Source organism: Bombina bombina, chromosome 5 (assembly GCF_027579735.1).
Source record: "Bombina bombina isolate aBomBom1 chromosome 5, aBomBom1.pri, whole genome shotgun sequence".
Classification (NCBI taxonomy): domain Eukaryota; kingdom Metazoa; phylum Chordata; class Amphibia; order Anura; family Bombinatoridae; genus Bombina; species Bombina bombina.
The window spans coordinates 38408286-38431041 of record NC_069503.1 but is presented as its reverse complement, the minus strand read 5'-3'; the positions used below and the strand labels follow the sequence as shown (position 1 = coordinate 38431041).

The 22756-nt window shown below is 38.5% G+C and overlaps 1 protein-coding gene across 1 annotated transcript in view; it reads left to right on the top strand.

Moving 5' to 3' along the window:
* The window catches only part of LOC128661265 (uncharacterized), a 744180-nt gene that overhangs the window by 474175 nt on the left and 247249 nt on the right, over positions 1 to 22756 (top strand). The window lies entirely within an intron of this gene.

The window sequence follows — 22756 nt, the reverse complement described above, 5'->3', positions numbered from 1 at the left end:
TAAATAATAATGTATTTACAGAAGGTGTGAACATAAGGTATAAACATCCATTTTCATTCTTATTAATTATAGTAAATAAATCATAGTGACCTAAACATGAATTAAACAAATGAGATATTTTCAGTAATTAGGGTGGTTAAGGGAAAGGGGGTGGGATGTAGTAGTTTCACTTACATGCAGTGGAAATCCGCAGTATGTAATTCTGCAAGACATGATATATACACATGCAATGGTTGGTGAGGTACAGTCAAACATCATAATACATGTGAATGTTACGGTTTACTGTACTAATGAACAAGTAACTTACAGGTGAAGTTATCATGGATGACAAAGTGTCTCACTTCATTCCCCCTCAGTGTCCTCATGTCCGCATCCTCAGGTACAGGAACCAGCTGCTGATCTTGTTCTGGTTCTATGTCCCCCAATATATGTGTGTCCACAGCAATGTTATGTAGAATACAACATGCATTGACAATGGAACACACTTTGTTGGGGTTATACTGTAAAGCTCCGCCTGTCAAATCCAGACACCTGAATCTGGTTTTGAGTAGGCCAAAGCTCCTTTCTATTACATTTCTGGTCCATATGTGGGCCTCCTGGTTCCTGAGTTGTGGTTCTGTAAGGCAGTGTGCCAAGGGGGTTAACAGCCATGGTCTGCAGCCGTACCCTGCATCTCCTGTCATGTAACATATGTATTATGATTACTACAGGTTCATGTGCTTAAAGGGACATAACATGGATTTCATTTAAAATATATATTTTACAAAAACATTAAATTGGTGCATTGTAAGCAATTTACTTTTATGCCAGGATTAGTCTAGACCAAATTCTATTTTCATGATTCAGATAGAACATGCCATTTTAAGAAAATATCCTTTTAAGTGAAAAACTATTTATAGTATACTGTCCCTTTAAAGGGACATGAAACACACATTTCTTATTTCATGAGTTAATAAGAACCTGCAATTTTATTCAACTTTATAATTTACTTCTATTGTGTATTTTGCTCCATTCTATTGATATCATTTGCTGACAAGCATATTAGATATGCTCATTAGCTGCTGATTGGTGGCTGCACATTGATGCCTCATGTGCTTGGCTCATCTATGTGCATTACTATTTCTTAAACAAAGGATATCTAAAGAATGAATCATATTAGATAATAGAAGTAAATTGTAATATTGTTTAACATTGTATTCTCTATCTGAAACATGACATAATTATTTTGTGTTTAGTGTCCCTTTAGTAGAAATATAGAAATATAGAAGGTAGTGCATACTCACCAAGCAGCCAACCTCCCGAGAGTGTACCAGAATCAAAAAGCTGGAATAAGGAGGTCTGGCGCAGGATGTAGGAATCATGGGCACTCCCTGGAAAGCCTGCATACACATGTGTGAATTTAAGAGTGGTATCGCAGACCATCTGGCAATTCAAGGAGTAAAACCCTTTCCTGTTAATATAGAGGAATGGCTCCTCATGTGGGGTCACGATACGCACATGTGTGCAATCAATTGCCTTCAAAAGAAGTAATTTTCCAGCCTCCAGTTAAATTTAAAAGACCTTTATTAGTTTCTTACAGGGTCCATCATATCAACCAACAACGTTTCAAACCTATTCCAGGTTCTTAATCATGTCTATTGAATAGTGTACAGGTGTGTCTTTTATACCTGTTCAATCTTCTGTCAGTTTGCACCATAGTGCCATCTTGTGGTTAAAATTTAAAATTGCATGTGATAAATAAGTTTTTAGATTTATAGGTGTTTATTCTTTCTTGGTGATTAGAATATAATTTTCTAAGTCCTTATATTTATCACATGAAATGTTAAAACCAAATTACTATATATACAATTAAAAACCTATACACATAACAATATCAGAATCAATATGCTACAACTGATATGTGCTACCATTTTTAGAAAAATAATGACCATTCAAAATCTTTGTTCAGACCTTCAGGTATCATTGTATTTAATTTATTTATCCAATACATCTCCCTTCTTTTCAGCATTTGGTCCCTGTCACCTCCCCTCCTGGGTCTGTCAACTTGTTCAATTACTTGAAATCTAAGTTGGTTCACAATATTTCGAATTACACCTTGTCAGACACAGAATATGCAATTTTAAATAAAGGTTTGTCATACTGCTTACCAAATACACATGATGAATTCATCATAGAACAAGATTTAGAGAGGTTTTTCAGGAAATTGAAACTTAAAGTACATTTTTCTACACTTAAAAATATGATAGAAACACCTATAACAATTAAAATTGATGACAAGAAAAAGGACATAAAATTCAATGATCCTAAAACATTTGGTATTAAAGGAAAAAGTAAATTTAATCCACCCCTATAACACAGTGTAGCTACATTTGCAAAATTAGTTCAAAAAGAAGTAAAAAACTTATTCAAAAGAAATAAAAAGAGAGGACTAGTACAAATAGATAGGAAACAACAAGAAGCCATTAACAAGTTAAAAAATAACAACAAAATCACAATAAAGGAAGCAGATAAGGGCGGAGCAGTGGTTTTATTAAATAAAATTGATTATGTGAAAGAGATACAAAGACAACTAAATGATACCACAGTATATGAAGACTTAATTAGAGATCCTACAATCCAAATAGGGAAAGAAATAGAACACATCACAAATATAGCAATTAAGAATGGGATCATTACAAATGAATTCAAAGAATGTCTAATTGAAAAAAACCCAGTAAGACCTGTAATATACATCTCACCTAAAATACACAAAGACAAATTTCAACCACCAGGACGCCCAATAGTGGCAGGGGTGAATTCCATTTTTTCAAAAATTGCAGTTTTTCTAGATAAAGTATTACAACCCTACTTATTAGATACATCATCATATCTAAAAGACACTAATGATTTTCTTGCTAAATTAAAAGATATTGGACAGATTGGAGATAAATGCATTCTATACTCATTAGATGTTACTAGCTTATATACATCAATCAAGCATACAAGCGGAATTGAAGCAGTAACCAACACATTGAAAACTAATAACAAATATAATGAGCAAGAAATACAATTTCTAACAGATCTGTTATCTATTATACTATATAAAAACTACTTTTTATTTCAAGACACCTTTTACCTGCAGAAGCAAGGTACTGCAATGGGCTCCAGTGTCGCCCCAACATATGCCAACATTTTTATGTCCCACATAGAAGAGAAATTTGTATATTCACATCCATTATTCCTAAAAAATGGTGCAGCATGGTGGAGATTTGTGGATGACACATTTGGCATATGGTGGGGAGACACTGGTAGCCTATTGCAATTTGTACAACATCTCAACACATCTGTCGCTGGTCTCAAATTCACACTCAACATGGAGGAAACAGGAGTAGCCTTTTTAGACACCTTTGTATATAAAGAACAGGGTTTTTTGAAAACCGATTTATATGTAAAACCAACAGACAATAATAAAGTATTACAATATGACAGCTTTCATTCAAAAAAAACGATAGAAGCAATACCCCAAGGCCAATTTAAAAGAGTAAAAAGAATAGTAACTGACGAAAAGAAATGCAACATTAGACTAACAGAAATGGCAGAAAAATTTAAAAGAAGAGGGTATCCAGAAGAATTAGTCATAAAGCAATTAGAATACTGCAAAAGTCAAAAAGATACTACAAAAAAGAAGACACAAGAAAACAGAATGATATTTGTTACTCAATACAACCCCTTATTATAAATAAACACTGGCACATATTGAAAGACTGTAATCCCCAGGTTGAAGAATTTAAAAGCATACCTATGATAGCCTACAATAAAACGAAAAACTTGAGAGACTTATTGGTAAGGGCAGATATAGGTAGCCAAAAGAAAAATTCACAAACAACAATAGGATCAGATAATAGAGGTTGTTATCCTTGCTTACATTGCAGCCACTGCAGTTCAATAATAAAAGGGAAAGAATTTTTACATCCCATTAAGGGAACCAAATATCCAATAAAGAAATATTTAACATGCAGAAGCACTTACACCATATATCTTATCAAATGTCCGTGTGCCAGAATTTATATAGGAGAAACAAGCAGGGAGGTAAGAACTAGAATTACTGAACATAAATCTAACATTAGGAACAATAATCTGGAAGCTCCTGTTTCCTGTCACTTCCTCTCCATGGGTCATAACATCAGTCAACTTAGATTTCAAGTAATTGAACAAGTTGACAGACCCAGGAGGGGAGGTGACAGGGACCAAATGCTGAAAAGAAGGGAGATGTATTGGATAAATAAATTAAATATAATGATACCTGAAGGTCTGAACAAAGATTTTGAATGGTCATTATTTTTCTAAAAATGGTAGCACATATCTGTTGTAGCATATTGATTCTGATATTATTATGTGTATAGGTTTTTAATTGTATATATAGTAATTTGGTTTTAACATTTCATGTGATAAATATAAGGACTTAGAAAATTATTTTCTAATCACCAAGAAAGAATAAACACCTATAAATCTAAAAACTTATTTATCACATGCAATTTTAAATTTTAACCACAAGATGGCACTATGGTGCAAACAGAAGATTGAACAGGTATAAAAGACACACCTGTACACTATTCAATAGACATGATTAAGAACCTGGAATAGGTTTGAAAAGTTGTTGGTTGATATGATGGACCCTGTAAGAAACTAATAAAGGTCTTTTAAATTTAACTGGAGGCTGGAAAATTACTTCTTTTGAATTCATATTGGGGTTTGGCTAACCCTTTCCTGTGCCCCAGAAAGGAAAAGAGAGGTGCTGTCTTTCACCATTTGCATGCAATCAATTGCCCCCATGACATTGGGAATACCCCCCAGTCGATAGAAGCTTTGTTTAAGACTGTTCCATTCCTGGGTGGTATGGGGGAAATGAATGTATTGCTGTGTCTGGTTATCTAGAGCAGTCAAAACCTCCCCTAGGAGCCTGGAGAAGGTGGACTGTGCTAGGCCAGACACAAGCCCCTCTGTTGACTGGAATGAGCCAGATGCCAGGAAGTGTACAACACACAACAACTTCTGCATACCAGTCAGAGCTAGGTTCCTATTCGCTTGAGGGTCAATATCATCCTTCAAGACCTCATATAGGTCAATGAGGCTTGCATAAGTCAAGCGATACTTTTCCCTGACCTCCCCTTCTGTCATTCCAAACAGGGTGACTCTAACCCTGTGTATCCTTGGTGCCCTTGCTCTTCCCCTCTGCTGATGCCGACGTCTTATAGGCCCTGCTGGCCTCTGACCAGCCTGCAGCAACAACAGCAGCAGGGGCAGCACCAGGAACAGCTACAGCACCATGACCAGGGACCTCAGCAGCAACTATAGCACCAGCAGGTATATCCTGAAAAACAGGGGCTTGTAGGGCTTCCAGCACCCCTTGTGCCCCACAATGCTGTCTCTCTATGTGTTGTAAGTAAAGCAGGGGAAACATGGTGGCTAATGAGGGTGTGCATTGACAGGTGTTTTAAGGCTGCAGGTGAGAGGTTGTGCTGTTTGTGATTGGTTTGACACACTTGCAGGGGCAGGACTAATAAATGCTTAGAAGAGGTTTAACTGTTTGAGATCAAGCGGCTGATATGTATGTGAATGCGCATGCATTTATTAGGCCTTCAGAGAGTTACGCTGGTTTTTAAGTAAGTGCAAGGGTTGCTGCGCCTGCAATTTGTGGCGAGATGAGAATGGAGTAGATTTTCTGAATTCTGTGCGCATAAGTCCTTACGCTGTATATTGGATACCAAATTGCGCGTCTGTTCTATGTTAGTCTATGGCTAAAAAAAATACGGCCGAAGGGTGAAGTATACGCGCATAACTTGTATGCTATGCCGTATATGCAATACCAAAATCGCGTAAAATCTGGCGTCGCCGGCTTTTGCGGGTGACGCTGCGTATGTAATGGGACCCTCTATATTCTAACACAGTTTTAATGAGTATTTATTGCTAAAAACAATTCCTTCCCTAAGTTCCCTTACTTTCCCACTAAGACTACAAATAGCTAATCAGTGTCACAAACCGTGTATTATTAGATCTGAGTGAGGTCCATTGCCACATGCATTACACTTCCAAAGAATGTAAAGTATTTTCAGCATCATTCTTAGGATTAGGACATAAAGAAGGAACAGCAATTTCCCTATTAATGTGGTTATAATTAACAACCTTTGGCAAACATTTTAAAGTAGTCCGCAAAACTGCTTTATCTTGATGAAAAATCAGATAAACAGACTCACAAGAGAGGGCAGATAATTCAGAAACTCTTCTAGCAGAAGAGATAGCCCAAAGAAACAACACTTTCCAAGAAAGTAGTTTAATATCTAAAGAATGCATAGGCTCTAAAGGAGGAGCCTGTAAAGTCTGCAAAACTAGATTGAGACTCCATGGAGGAGACTTAATAACAGGCTTTATTCTAGACAAAGCCTGAACAAAATAGTGAATATCTGGAAGATGAGCAATCTTTCTGTGAAACATTACAGAAGGGGCAGATATTTGTCCTTTCAAGGTACTGGCAGATACATTTTTATCTAAAGGGAAGAAAGGGAGAAAAAGAGAGGCGCTCGTGTGTACCAGTAGAACAATACAGATGAATTGTAAATATCCACATCAGGGTACTTACATTTTATTGGAGCACTCATACAGTGCTATCGGGCACGTACTGGGTAATCACAGCAACCCAGCTTGCTGTATTCCAACGTGTAGACAGGAACACTCTTGAATCAGGCACGTGATTACCCAGTAAGTGCCTGATAGCACTGAGTGCTCCAATAAAATGTGAGTACCCTGTTGTGGATATTTACAATTCATCGGTATTGTTCTACTGGTACACACAAGCGCCTCTCTTTCTTCCCTCCAGACGTCACTCTTCTTTGATGTGAGTAGAGAGCAGCTTCCTTGATCATCTGTGCTGTATTTTTATCACCTTTCTTACTTGGATCTACCATTGGGACTTTGTGCCTTAAGAGAGACTATTAATTCTATATTTTTTTTATACTATCTCATTGATTTATATATTTTATATTTCTGAATGCCAATTTATTTCATCTTCTATCATATTAACCCCTTAATGACCGAGGACGTGCAGGGTACGTCCTCAAAAAAAAGGCAGTTAACGCCTGAGGACGTACCCTGCACGTCCTCGGTGTGGAAAGCAGCTGGAAGCGATCCTGCTCGCTTCCAGCTGCTTTCCGGTTATTGCAGGATGCCTCCATATCGAGGCATCACTGCAATAACCATACATGGCCATCTGATGCAGAGAGAGCCACTCTGTGGCCCTCTCTGCACCGGACATCGATGGCCGGTATCGTTGGTGGGTGGGAGCCGAATTGGGAGGCGGGTGGGCGGCCATCGGTGTTGCGCGTGACGTCACGGGGGGCGGGATCGGGATCGGGACCGCTGGGGGCGCGCACGGGGGGTGGCGGGCGGGCGCGTGCACGGGGCGGGAGCGGGTGGGAACCGCTACACTACAGAAAAGTAAAAAAGTTAAAGTAAAAAAAAAATGAAATAAACTTTTTTCAAAACCATCTAAGGGATCTGGAAGGGGTGGGGGGTTGGTCTTGGGGGGGGGGGGAAAGCTACACTACAGAAAAGGGACATATTTTATTTAAAAAAAAGCATTTTTTTTCACTAAACTGGGTACTGGCAGACAGCTGCCAGTACCCAAGATGGCGCACATTAAGTCAGAGGGGGAGGGTTAGAGAGCTGTTTAGTGGGGGATCAGTGAGGTTGGGGGCTAAGGGGGATCCCTACACAGAAGCATATGTAAATATGCTAACAAAAAATGCACAAAAAAGCCCAAATATACCTTTTATTTTAGTACTGGCAGAGTTTCTGCCAGTACTTAAGATGGCTGGGACATTTGTGGGGTAGGGGAGGGAAGAGAGATGTTTGGGAGGGATCAGGGGGTCTGATGTTTCAGGTGGGAGGCTGATCTTTACACTAAAGCTAAAATTAACCCTGCAAGCTCCCTACAAGCTACCTAATTAACCCCTTCACTACTAGCCATAATACACGTGTGATACGTTTTTTTTAATTTGATCGCATTTGGCGGTGAAATGGTGGCATGAAATATACCAAAATGGGCCTAGATCAATACTTGGGGTTGTCTACTACACTACACTAAAGCTAAAATTACCCCAAAAAGCTCCTTACATGCTCCCTAATTAACCCCTTCACTGCTGGGCATAATACACGTGTGGTGCGCAGTGGCATTTAGCGGCCTTCTAATTACCAAAAAGCAATGCCAAAGCCATATATGTCTGCTATTTCTGAACAAAGGGGATCCCAGAGAAGAATTTACAACCATTTATGCCATAATTGCACAAGCAGTATGTAAATAATTTCAGTGAGAAACTGAAAGTTTGTGAAAAAATTTGTGAAAAAGTGAACAATTTTTTGTATTTGATCGCATTTGGCGGTGAAATGGTGGCATGAAATATACCAAAATGGGCCTAGATCAATAATTTGGGATGTCTTCTAAAAAAAAATATATACATGTCAATGGATATTCAGGGATTCCTGAAAGATATCAGTGTTCTAATGTAACTAGTGTTAATTTTGAAAAAAAATGGTTTGAAAATAGCAAAGTGCTACTTGTATTTATGGCCCTATAAGTTACAAAAAAAGCAAAGAAGATGTAAACATTGGGTATTTCTAAACTCAGGACAAAATTTAGAAACAATTTAGCATGGGTGTTTTTTGGTGGTTGTAGATATGTAACAGATTTTGGGGTTCAAAGTTAGAAAAAGTGTGTTTTTTTCCATTTTTCCTCATATTTTATAATTTTTTTTATAGTAAATGATAAGATATGATGAAAATAATGGTATTTTTAGAAAGTCCATTTAATGGCGAGAAAAACGGTATATAATATGTGTGGGTACAGTAAATGAGTAAGAGGAAAATTTCAGCTAAACACAAACACCGCAGAAATGTAAAAATAGCCTTGGTTCCAAACGGACAGAAAATGGAAAAGTGCTCTGGTCACTAAGGGGTTAATATACGACATATAGATATTTTCATTTATTTACATATATACCTCGCGAACATATTCTATATGTTGTGACTTATTTGTTTGGTTGTTTTTTAGTGCGCCCCCTAATAGGATCTCTTTAGTGAGACTCTTGTTGTTTGTTTACATTTTTATCTAAACCATCTTGAAGAAACTGAAGGATTCTAGGAATTAAATGAATGGCAAGAAAAAATTATGATTGGAGCACCAGGAAATATAAGTTTTCCATAAATTTTCCTGGATAGAGGTTTTCTAGCTTGAATCATTATTAATCACAGATTCCGAAAAACCTCTGTGGCTTAGAACTAGGCGTTCAATCTCCATGCCATTAAGTTCAGAGATTTTAGATCTGGATGAAAGAAGGCACCTTGAGACAAAAGGTCTGGTCTTAGAGGAAGATGGCATGGCAGGTAGCTGGAAACATACTGGTAGACACTTGTCCACTGAACGCAGACAGGCAAAACCAGTGCAGGAGATTATCAGCAGAGGAATAAATATATATCAGAGTAAGTTGAAAACTGTAAAGGGAGACAGGAGATGAATCTCTGTGACCGATTAACAGAAAAGCCACATTAAGGTATATACAGAGGTAGAAACACGATAACCTTAGGCAATACGGTATATACAGAGGTAGAAACACGATAACCTTAGGCAATACGGTATATACAGAGGTAGAAACATGATAACCTTAGGCAATACGGTATATACAGAGGTAGAAACACGATAACCTTAGGCAATACGGTATATACAGAGGTAGAAACACGATAACCTTAGGCAATACGGTATATACAGAGGTAGAAACATGATAACCTTAGGCAATACGGTATATACAGAGGTAGAAACATGATAACCTTAGGCAATACGGTATATACAGAGGTAGAAACATGATAACCTTAGGCAATACGGTATATACAGAGGTAGAAACACGATAACCTTAGGCAATACAGTATATACAGAGGTAGAAACATGATAACCTTAGGCAATACGGTATATACAGAGGTAGAAACAAGATAACCATAGGCAATACTCTCCTTACTTCCTTCTGGCAAATACTGCACTCTGAGGAAAAAACAGACTTCAATATACACTGCAGCACCTATCACTGAAGCACATCATACTTTAACCACCTCCAAGGGAGGCAAAGTTTAAACTGGGATATAAGTAAGGGGTGGGGTATTTATAGGCTTAGAGGTTAAGGAAACTTTACCTCCTCCAGGTAGGAATGTATATCCCATGTGTAACAAATCATGGACTCTCGCCACCTATATGAAAGAAACTGAGCTGTGCCTTATGTTTTCCTTTGCCAGACATGCAGCATTACAGCACTGGAATACTCCTTAGTCCATTGTGCCTTTGTTATGTCTAGAAGCTAAATTGTAGTTTGTAATTCACGCTCTCTAAAAGAGAATGTTACAATGCAATGTATAACAACAATCCTGTTAATTGCTGTCATTTGTTTTTCACTGATTAAGGGGTTTTGCATGTGGCAACCTTACCTACCTGTATGTGAAGTTGGCACCCCATGTTTGTAAAAACTGAATTAAAATATACAATTAGTTTGTGCTGATTTGTGCTGCAAAAATGAACGTTTGTGCCGGTTTGGTTTAGGAGATATTGCGCATTATTTTTTATGAAACCCCGCCCACTTTGCACCCCATGTTATGCAATTTTAAAAACAATTATACCATTTGTTTGTGCTGCGTTTGTGCTGATTTGTGCCGCAAAAACGAACGTTTGTGCCATTTTGGTTTTGGAGATATAGTGCATTATTTTTTATGAAACCCCACCCACTTTGCACCCCATGTTATTCAATTTGAAAAACAAATATACCATTAGTTTGTGCTGCGTTTGTGCTGATTTGTGCCGCAAAAAACATAATTTATGTAAGAACTTACCTGATAAATTCATTTCTTTCATATTAGCAAGAGTCCATGAGCTAGTGACGTATGGGATATACATTCCTACCAGGAGGGGCAAAGTTTCCCAAACCTCAAAATGCCTACAAATACACCCCTCACCACACCCACAAATCAGTTTAACGAATAGCCAAGAAGTGGGGTGATAAGAAAAAAGTCAGAAAGCATAAAAAATAAGGAATTGGAATAATTGTGCTTTATACAAAAAAATCATAACCACCACAAAAAGGGTGGGCCTCATGGACTCTTGCTAATATGAAAGAAATGAATTTATCAGGTAAGTTCTTACATAAATTATGTTTTCTTTCATGTAATTAGCAAGAGTCCATGAGCTAGTGACGTATGGGATAATGACTACCCAAGATGTGGATCTTTCCACGCAAGAGTCACTAGAGAGGGAGGGATAAAATAAAGACAGCCAATTCCGCTGAAAAATAATCCACACCCAAAATAAAGTTTAAATTTTATAATGAAAAAAACTGAAAACATAAGCAGAAGATTCAAACTGAAACAGCTGCCTGAAGTACTTTTCTACCAAAAACAGCTTCAGAAGAAGAAAACACATCAAAATGGTAGAATTTAGTAAAAGTATGCAAAGAAGACCAAGTTGCTGCTTTGCAAATCTGATCAACCGAAGCTTCATTCCTAAACGCCCAGGAAGTAGAAATTGACCTAGTAGAATGAGCTGTAATCCTTTGAGGCGGAGTTTTACCCGACTCGACATAAGCATGATGAATTCAAGATTTCAACCAAGATGCCAAAGAAATGGCAGAGGCCTTCTGACCTTTCCTAGAACCGGAAAAGATAACAAATAGACTAGAAGTCTTTCGGAAATTCTTAGTAGCTTCAACATAATATTTCAAAGCTCTAACTACATCCAAAGAATGCAATGATTTCTCCTTAGAATTCTTAGGATTAGGACATAATGAAGGAACCACAATTTCTCTACTAATGTTGTTGGAATTCACAACCTTAGGTAAAAATTCAAAAGAAGTTCGCAACACCGCCTTATCCTGATTAAAAATCAGAAAAGGAGACTCACAAGAAAGAGCAGATAATTCAGAAACTCTTCTGGCAGAAGAGATGGCAAAAAGGAACAAAACTTTCCAAGAAAGTAATTTAATGTCCAATGAATGCATAGGTTCAAACGGAGGAGCTTGAAGAGCCCCCAGAACCAAATTCAAACTCCAAGGAGGAGAAATTGACTTAATGACAGGTTTTATACGAACCAAAGCTTGTACAAAACAATGAATATCAGGAAGATTAGCAATCTTTCTGTGAAAAAGAACAGAAAGAGCAGAGATTTGTCCTTTCAAGGAACTTGCAGACAAACCTTTCTCCAAACCATCCTGAAGAAACTGTAAAATTCTCGGAATTCTAAAAGAATGGCAGGAAAAATGATGAGAAAGACACCAAGAAATATAAGTCTTCCAGACTCTATAATATATCTCCCTAGATACAGATTTACGAGCCTGTAACATAGTATTAATCACAGAGTCAGAGAAACCTCTTTGACTAAGAATCAAGCGTTCAATCTCCATACCTTTAAATTTAAGGATTTGAGATCCTGATGGAAAAAAGGACCTTGCGACAGAAGGTCTGGTCTTAACGGAAGAGTCCACGGTTGGCAAGAGGCCATCCGGACAAGATCCGCATACCAAAACCTGTGAGGCCATGCTGGAGCTACCAGCAGAACAAACGAGCATTCCTTCAGAATCTTGGAGATCACTCTTGGAAGAAGAACTAGAGGCGGAAAGATATAAGCAGGATGATACTTCCAAGGAAGTGACAATGCATCCACTGCTTCCGCTTGAGGATCCCTGGATCTGGACAGATACCTGGGAAGTTTCTTGTTTAGATGAGAGGCCATCAGATCTATTTCTGGAAGTCCCCACATTTGAACAATCTGAAGAAATACCTCTGGGTGAAGAGACCATTCGCCCGGATGCAACGTTTGGCGACTGAGATAATCCGCTTCCCAGTTGTCTATACCTGGGATATGAACCGCAGAAACTAGACAGGAGCTGGATTCCGCCCAAACCAGAATTCGAGATACTTCTTTCATAGCTAGAGGACTGTGAGTCCCTCCTTGATGATTGATGTAAGCCACAGGTGTGACATTGTCTGTCTGAAAAAAAATGAACGATTCTCTCTTTAGAAGAGGCCAAGACTGAAGAGCTCTGAAAATTGCACGGAGTTCCAAAATATTGATCAGTAATCTCACCTCCTGAGATTCCCAAACCCCTTGTGCCGTCAGAGACCCCCACACAGCTCCCCAACCTGTAAGACTTGCATCTGTTAAAATTACAGTCCAGGTCGGAAGAACAAAAGAAGCCCCCTGAACTAAACGATGGTGATCTGTCCACCACATCAGAGAGTGTCGTACAATCGGTTTTAAAGATATTAATTGAGATATCTTCGTGTAATCCCTGCACCATTGGTTCAGCATACAGAGCTGAAGAGGTCGCATGTGAAAACGAGCAAAGGGGATCGCGTCCGATGCAGCAGTCATAAGACCAAGAATTTACATGCATAAGGCTACCAAAGGGAATGATTGTGACTGAAGGTTTCGACAAGCTGATATCAATTTTAGACGTCTCTTGTCTGTCAAAGATAAGAGTCATGGACACTGAATCTATCTGGAAACCCAAAAAGGTTACCCTTGTCTGAGGAATCAATGAACTTTTTAGTAAATTGATCCTCCAACCATGATCTTACAGAAACAACACAAGTCGATTCGTATGAGATTCTGCTAAATGTGAAGACTGAGCAAGTACCAAGATATCGTCCAAATAAGGAAATACCACAATACCCTGTTCTCTGATTACAGACAGAAGGGCACCGAGAACCTTTGTAAAAATTCTTGGAGCTGTTGCTAGGCCAAACGGCAGAGCCACAAACTGGTAATGCTTGTCTAGGAAAGAGAATCTCAGAAACTGATAGTGATCTGGATGAATCGGAATATGCAGATATGCATCCTGTAAATCTATTGTAGACATATAATGCCCTTGCTGAACAAAAGGCAGGATAGTCCTTACAGTTACCATTTTGAATGTTGGTATCCTTACATAACGATTCAATATTTTTAGATCCAGAACTGGTCTGAAGGAATTCTCCTTCTTTGGTACAATGAAGAGATTTGAATAAAACCCCAGCCCCTGTTCCAGAACTGGAACTGGCATAATTACTCCAGCCAACTCTAGATCTGAAACACATTTCAGAAATGCTTGAGCCTTCGCTGGATTTACTGGGACACGGGAAAGAAAAAATCTCTTTGCAGGAGGTCTTATCTTGAAACCAATTCTGTACCCTTCTGAAACAATGTTCTGAATCCAAAGATTGTGAACGGAATTGATCCAAATTTCTTTGAAAAAACATAATCTGCCCCCTACCAGCTGAGCTGGAATGAGGGCCGCACCTTCATGTGGACTTAGGAGCTGGCTTTGATTTTCTAAAAGGCTTGGATTTATTCCAGACTGGAGATGGTTTCCAAACTGATACCGCTCCTGAGGATGAAGGATCAGGCTTTTGTTCCTTGTTGTGACGAAAGGAACGAAAACGATTATTTGACCTGAATTTACCTTTAGACTTTTTATCCTGAGGTAAAAAAGTTCCTTTCCCTCCAGTAACAGTTGAGATAATAGAATCCAACTGAGAACCAAATAATTTATTACCCTGGAAAGAAAGGGAAAGCAAAGTAGACTTAGAAGACATATCAGCATTCCAAGTTTTAAGCCATAAAGCTCTTCTAGCTAAAATAGCTAGAGACATATACCTGACATCAACTCTAATGATATCAAAGATGGCATCACAAATAAAATTATTAGCATGTTGAAGCAGAATAATAATGCTATGAGAATTAGGATCTGTAACTTGTTGCGCTAAAGCATCCAACCAAAAAGTTGAAGCTGCAGCAACATCCGCTAAAGATATAGCAGGTCTAAGAAGATTACCTGAACACAAATAAGCTTTTCTTAGAAAGGATTCAATTTTCCTATCTAAAGGATCCTTAAAGGAAGTACCATCTGCCGTAGGAATAGTAGTACGCTTAGCAAGAGTAGAGACAGTCCCATCAACCTTAGGGATTTTGTCCCAAAACTCTAATCTGTCAGATGGCACAGGATATAATTGCTTAAAACGTTTAGAAGGAGTAAATGAATTACCCAAATTATTCCATTCCCTGGAAATTACTTCAGAAATAGCACCAGGAACAGGAAAAACTTCTGGAATAACTACAGGAGATTTAAAAACCTTATCTAAACGTTTAGATTTAGTATCAAGAGGACCAGAATCCTCAATTTCTAATGCAATTAGGACTTCTTTAAGTAAAGAACGAATAAATTCCATTTTAAATAAATATGAAGATTTATCAGCATCAACCTCTGAGACAGAATCCTCTGAACCAGAAGAACCACTATCAGAATCAGAATGATGATGTTCATTTAAAAAATCATCTGAACAATGAGAAGTTTTAAAAGACTTTTTATGTTTACTAGAAGGAGGAATAACAGACATAGCCTTCATAATGGATTTAGAAACAAAATCTCTTATGTTATCAGGAACACTCTGAGTATTAGATGTTGACGGAACAGCAACAGGTAATGGAACTTTACTAAAGGAAATATTATCTGCATTAACAAGTTTGTCATGACATTCAATACAAACAACAGCTGGAGGAACAGCTACCAAAAGTTTACAGCAGATACACTTAGCTTTGGCAGCTCCAGCACCAGGCAGCGATTTTCCAGAAGTATCTTCTGACTCAGTTGCAACGTGGGACATCTTGCAATATGTAATAGAAAAAACAACATATAAAGCAAAATTAATCAAATTCCTTAAATGACAGTTTCAGGAATGGGAAAAAAATGCCAGTGAACAAGCTTCTAGCAACCAGAAGCAATAAATAATGAGACTTAAATAATGTGGAGACGAAAGTGACGCCCATATTTTTTTAGCGCCAAATAAGACGCCCACATTGTTTGGCGCCTAAATGCTTTTGGCGCCAAAAATGACGCCACATCCGGAACGCCGACACTTTTGGCGCAAAAGAATGTAAAAAATGACGCAACTTCCGGCGACACGTATGACGCAGGAAACAGAAAAAAAAATTTTGCGCCAAAAAAGTCCGCGCCAAGAATGACGCAATAAAATGAAGCATTTTCAGCCCCCGCGAGCCTAACAGCCCACAGGGAAAAAGTCAAATTTTAAGGTAAGAAAAAAATGATTCAAATGCATTATCCCAAATATGAAACTGACTGTCTGAAAATAAGGAATGTTGAACATCCTGAGTCAAGGCAAATAAATGTTTGAATACATATATTTAGAACTTTATAAAAAAGTGCCCAACCATAGCTTAGAGTGTCACAGAAAATAAGACTTACTTACCCCAGGACACTCATCTACATGTTGTAGAAAGCCAAACCAGTACTGAAACGAAAATCAGTAGAGGTAATGGTATATATATAAGAGTATATCGTCGATCTGAAAAGGGAGGTAAGAGATGAATCTCTACGCCCGATAACAGAGAACCTATGAAATAGACCCCGTAGAAGGAGATCATTGAATTCAAATAGGCAATACTCTCCTCACATCCCTCTGACATTCACTGCACGCTGAGAGGAAAACCGGGCTCCAACCTGCTGCGGAGCGCATATCAACGTAGAATCTAGCACAAACTTACTTCACCACCTCCATAGGAGGCAAAGTTTGTAAAAACTGATTTGTGGGTGTGGTGAGGGGTGTATTTGTAGGCATTTTGAGGTTTGGGAAACTTTGCCCCTCCTGGTAGGAATGTATATCCCATACGTCACTAGCTCATGGACTAATTACATGAAAGAAACAAACGTTTGTGCCGGTTTGGTTTAGGAGATATTGCGCATTATTTTTTTATTAAATCCCGCCCACATCGCACCGCACGTAATGCAATTTTAAAAACAAATATACCATTTGTTTGTGCTGAAAAAAATGAACCTTGGTACCAGTTTGGTTTTGGAGATATTACGCATTATATTTGCTGAAACTCTGCCCACTTTGCACCCCATGTTATGCAATTTTAAAAACAAATATACCATTTGTTTGTGCTGCATTTGTGCTTGTTTGTGCTTCAAAAACGAACATTTGTGCCGTTTGGGTTTCGGAGATATAGCGCATTATTTTTTATGAAACCCCGCCCACTTTGCACCCCATGTTATTCAATTTAAAAAAACATAATTTATGTAAGAAGTTACCTGAAAAAATCATTTCTTTCATATTGGCAAGAGTCCATGAGCTAGTGACATATGGGATATACAATCCTACCAGGAGAGGCAAAGTTTCCCAAACCTCAAAATGCCTATAAATACACCCCTCACCACACCCACAATTCAGTTTCACGAATAGTCAAGCAGTGGGGTGATAAAGAAAGGAGTAGAAAGCATCAACAAAGGAAATTTGGAAATAATTGTGCTTTATACAAAAAAATCATAACCACCATAAAAAGGATGGGCCTCATGGACTCTTGCCAATATGAAAGAAATGAATTTATCAGGTAAGTTGTTACATAAATTATGTTTTCTTTCATGTAATTGGCAAGAGTCCATGAGCTAGTGACATATGGGATATCAATACCCAAGATGTGGAGTCTTCCACTCAAGAGTCACTAGAGAGGGAGGGAATAAAAATAAAAACAGCCATATTTCGCTGAAAAAATAAATCCACAACCCAAAAAAATAAGTTTATTTTCATTTTTGAAAGAAAAAAACTTAAATCAAAAAGCAGAAGAATCAAACTGAAACAACTGCCTGAAGAACTTTTCTACCAAAAACTGATTCCGAAGAAGCAAATACATAAAAACGGTAGAATTTAGTAAATGTATGCAAAGAGGACCAAGTCGCCGCTTTGCAAATCTGATCAACTGAAGCTTCATTCTTAAAAGCCCATGAAGTGGAGACTGATCTAGTAGAATGAGCTGTAATTCTCTGATGCGGGGCCTGACCCGACTCCAAATAAGCTTGATGAATCAAAAGTTTCAACCAAGAAGCCAAGGAAATAGCAGAAGCCTTGTGACCTTTCCTAGGACCAGAAAATAAAACAAATAGACTGGAAGTCTTCCTGAAATATTTAGTAGCTTCCATATAATATTTTAAAGCTCTTACCACATCCAAAGAATGTAAGGATCTCTCCAAAGAATTCTTAGGATTGGGACATAAGGAAGGGACAACAATTTCTCTACTAATGTTGTTAGAATTCACAACCTTAGGTAAAAATTGAAAAGAAGTCCGCAAAACTGCCTTATCCTGATGAAAAATCAGAAAAGGAGACTCACAAGAAAGAGCAGATAGCTCAGAAACTCTTCTAGCAGAAGAGATAGCCAAAAGGAACAACACTTTCCAAGAAAGTAGTTTAATGTCCAAAGAATGCATAGGCTCAAATGGAGGAGCCTGTAAAGCCTTCAGAACCAAATTAAGACTCCAAGGAGGAGAAATTGATTTAATGACAGGTTTAATATGAACTAAAGCCTGTACAAAACAGTGAATATCAGGAAGTATAGCAATCTTTCTGTGAAATAAAACCGAAAGAGTGGAGATTTGTCCTTTAAAGGAACTTGCAGACAAACCCTTATCCAAACCATCCTGAAGGAACTGTAAAATTCTAGGAATTCTAAAAGAATGTCAGGAGAATTTATGAGAAGAACACCATGAAATGTAAGTCTTCCAAACTCTATAATAAATCTTTCTAGAGACAGATTTATGAGCTTGTAACATAGTATTAATCACTGAGTCAGAGAAACCTCTATGACTTAGAACTAAGCGTTCAATTTCCATACCTTCAAATTTAATGATTTGAGATCCTGATGGAAAAATGGACCTTGAGATAGTAGGTCCGGCCGTAACGGAAGTGGCCAAGACGGGCAACTGGACATCCGAACCAGATCCGCATACCAAAACCTGTGTGGCCATGCTGGAGCCACCAGCAACACAAAAAACTGTTCCATGATGATTTTGGAGATCACTCTTGGAAGGAGAACTAGAGGCGGGAAGATGTAAGGAGGTTGATAACACCAAGGAAGTGTCAGCGCATCCACTGCTTCCGCCTGAACATCCCTGGACCTGGACAGGTATCTGGGAAGTTTCTTGTTTAGATGAGAGGCCATGAGATCTATCTCTGGAAGCCCCCACATCTGAACAATCTGAGAAAGCACATCTGGATGGAGAGACCACTCCCCTGGATGTAAAGTCTGGCGGCTGAGATAATCCGCCTGCCAATTGTCTACACCTGGGATATGCACTGCAGAGATTAGACAGGAGCTGGATTCCGCCCAGGCAAGTATCCGAGATACTTCTTTCATAGCTTGGGGACTGAGTCCCACCCTGATGATTGACATAAGCCACAGTTGTGATATTGTCTGTCTGAAAACAAATGAACGGTTCTCTCTTTAGCAGAGGCCAGAACTGAAGAGCCCTGAAAATTGCACGGAGTTCTAAAATATTTATTGGTAATCTCGCCTCTTGAGATTTCCAAACCCCTTGTGCTGTCAGAGATCCCCAAACAGCTCCCCAACCTTAAAGACTCGCATCTGTTGAGATCACAGTCCAGGTTGGGCGAACAAAAGAAGCTCCTTGAACCAAACAATGGTGATCTATCCACCATGTCAGAGAGTGTTGTACTTTGGGATTCAAGGATATTAATTGTGATATCTTTGTATAATCCCTGCACCATTGATTCAGCATACAAAGCTGTAGAGGTCTAATGTGAAAACGAGCAAAGGAGATCGCGTCCGATGCTGCAGTCATGAGACCTAAAACTTCCATGCACATAACCACTGAAGGGAATGACTGAGACTGAAGGATCCGGCATGCTGCGACCAATTTTAAACGTCTCTTGTCTGTTAGAGACAGAGTCATGGACACTGAATCTATCTGGAAGCCTAAAAATGTGACCCTTGTCTGAGGAATCAAGAAACTTTTTGGTAAATTGATCCTCCAACCATGTTTCCGAAGAAACAACACTAGTTGATTTGTGTGAGATTCTGCAGTATGTAAAGACTGAGCTAGTACCAAGATATCGTCCAAATAAGGAAACACCGCAATACTCTGTTCTCTGATTACAGATAGTAGGGCACCCAGAACCTTTGAAAAGATTCTTGGAGCTGTTGCTAGGCCAAATGGAAGAGCAACAAATTGGTAATGCTTGTCTAGAAAAGAGAATCTCAGAAACTGAAAGTGTTCTGGATGAATCAGAATATGAAGGTATGCATCCTGCAAGTCTATTGTGGACATATAATGTCCTCGCTGAACAAAAAGCAGAATAGTCCTTATAGTCACCATCTTGAAAGTTGGTACTCTTACATAACGATTCAAAATTTTTAGATCCAGAACTGGTCTGAATAAATTTCCTTTCTTTGGTACAATGAATAGGTTTGAATAAAAACCCAAACCTTGTTCCTGAGGAGAAACTGGCATGATTACCCCTGAAGACTCCAGGTCTGAAACACACTTCAGAAAAGCCTGAGCTTTTACTGGATTTACAGGGATGCGTGAGAGAAAAAATCTTCTCACAGGAGGTCTTACTCTGAATCCTATTCAATACCCTTGAGAGACAATGCTCTGAATCCAATGATTTTGGACAGATTTTATCCAAAAATCCTTGAAAAACCTTAATCTGCCCCCTACCAGCTGAGCTGGCATGAGGGCCGCACCTTCATGCGGATTTAGGGGCTGACTTTGGTTTCCTAAATGGATTGGATTTATTCCAATTTGAGGAAGGCTTCCAATTGGAAGCAGATTCCTTGGGGGGAGGACTGAGTTTTTGTTCCTTTTTCTGACGAAAGGAACAAAAACAGTTAGAAGCCTTAGATTTACCCTTAGGTTTTTTATCCTGAGGCAAAAAAACTCCTTTCCCCCCAGTGATAGTAAATAGATAGAAATAATAGAATCCAACTGAGAACCAAATAAATTATTACCTTGGAAAGAAAGAGATAGTAATCTAGATTTAGATGTCATATCAGCATTCCAAGATTTAAGCCACAAAGCCCTTCTAGCTAAAACAGCTAAAGACATGGATCTAACATCAATTTTGATAATATAAAAAATGGCATCACAAATAAAATGATTAGCATGTTGCAGTAAGCGAACAATGCTAGATGTCAGAATCCAAATCGTGTTGCGCTAAATTTTCCAACCAGAAAGTTGATGCAGCCGCAACATCAGCCAAAGAAATAGCAGGTCTGAGAAGATGACCTGAATATAAATAGGCCATCCTTAGATAAGATTCAAGCTTCCTATCTAAAGGGTCCTTAAAGGAAGTGCTAGATTCCATAGGAATAGTGGTACGTTTAGCAAGAGTAGAAATAGCCCCATCAACTTTGGGGATTTTTCCCCAAAACTCTATAGATTTTGCTGGTAAAGGATACAACTTTTTAAACCTTGAAGAAGGAATAAAAGAAGTACCTGGCTTATTCCATTCCCTAGAAATCATATCAGAAATAGCCTCAGGAATGGGAAAAACCCCTGGGGAAACCACAGGAGGTTTAAAAACAGCATTTAAACATTTATTAGACTGAACGTCAATAGGACTGGTTACCTCAATATCCAAAGTAATTAACACTTCATTTAATAAAGAACGCATATACTCTATTTTAAATAAATAAGTAGATTTGTCAGTGTCAATGTCTGAGGAAGAATCTTCTGTTTCAGACAGATCCTCATCAGAAGAGGATAAATTATTATGTTGTTGGTCATTTGAACTTTCATCAGCTAAATGAGAAGTTTTAAAAGACCTTTTACATTTATTAGAAGGTGGAAATGCAGACAAAGCCTTCATAATAGAATCAGAAACAAATTCTTTAAAATTTACAGGTATATCATGCACATTAGAAGTTGAAGGAACTGCAACTGGCAATGTACTATTACTGATGGAAACACTATCTGCATGTAAAAGTTTATCATGACAACTATTACAAATGACATTCGGTGGAATAATTTCTACAATTTTACAACAAATGCACTTAGCTTTGGTAGAACCAATGTAAGAGAAAAAACAACATATAAAGCAAAATGATCTATTTCCTTATATGACAGTTTCAGGAACGGGAAAAAATGCAATAGCATAGGCCTCTGAAAGCAAAAAGCAAGAGGCAAAAAAACAAGGGGTATTAAAATAATGAAAAGTCTCGGCGTCACGTATGATGCTGGAAATGACGAAGTTGCGTCATAAACGTACTTTTTCGTGCCAAGAATGATGCAATAAAGTTTAGCATTTGACGCACCCACGGGCCTAATACCCGCAATTGCAAGAAGTAGTGAATTGAAAAAAGACTAAACCCCAGGTAAGAAATACATTTCTTAAAAATGTTTACATTCCCAAATATGAAACTGACAGTCTGCAGAAGGCGGGGCGAAATTACCTGCAGGTAATTAACATTGCACACGAGCGCAATTTTGCGCTCGCGTGCAATCCCGCCCCCTGCCCACGCACAGCCAATCACGCGCAGGCAGGAGCTGTCAATATCCTCGGTCGGACTTGACCGAGGAGATTTAATTTCGCCACAATAGAGGATGTTAGGGAAGCAGCGGTCTGGTGACCGCTGCTTGATAAATTGCGACGAGCAAGTTCTTGTGAGAACTTGCTGCCGCAGGGGCTTGATAAATCTAGCCCTATATCGTCGATCTGAAAAGGAAGGTAGGAGATGAATCTCTACGACCGATAACAGAGAACCTATGAAATAGACCCCCGTTAGGGAAATCATCATATTCAAATAAGTGATACTCCCTTCACGTCCCTCTGACATTCGCTGTACTCTGAGAGGAATCGGGCTTCAACAATGCTGAGAAGCGCATATCAACGTAGAAATCTTAGC